A 349-nucleotide genomic window follows, 5' to 3' on the forward strand; every position below is an offset into this window, starting at 1 on the left:
CTATGCCGCCGTGATCCAAAATCGGGGGGAGCACTGGGAGGGAGCAGCCGGCGGCTCGTGGTCGAGGAAGAAAGGAGAGAGAGGGGGGGGGAGGGGGAGGGAGGAGTGTGCCTACCGTTGGATCCAGGAGGGATGGATGGTGCTTATGCGTGATCCGTGGGAGGGTCATATCAACCAATCAGAAAGCAGCTTCGGCTTTGCGCAGGATTGCCACATCAGCGCAAGCCGTTCGTGACGGTCTGGGTGGTGTATATAAAAAGAGAAGGGCAAACCCAGTTAGTCGATCCATGACGGATTCCATGACGATCTCTCGATGTCTGTCATAAAGGTACTAGTATTTTGGAGGCCA

The sequence above is a fragment of the Triticum aestivum genome, chromosome 7B (assembly GCF_018294505.1).
Source record: "Triticum aestivum cultivar Chinese Spring chromosome 7B, IWGSC CS RefSeq v2.1, whole genome shotgun sequence".
In the NCBI taxonomy this organism is placed as follows: Eukaryota; Viridiplantae; Streptophyta; class Magnoliopsida; order Poales; family Poaceae; genus Triticum; species Triticum aestivum.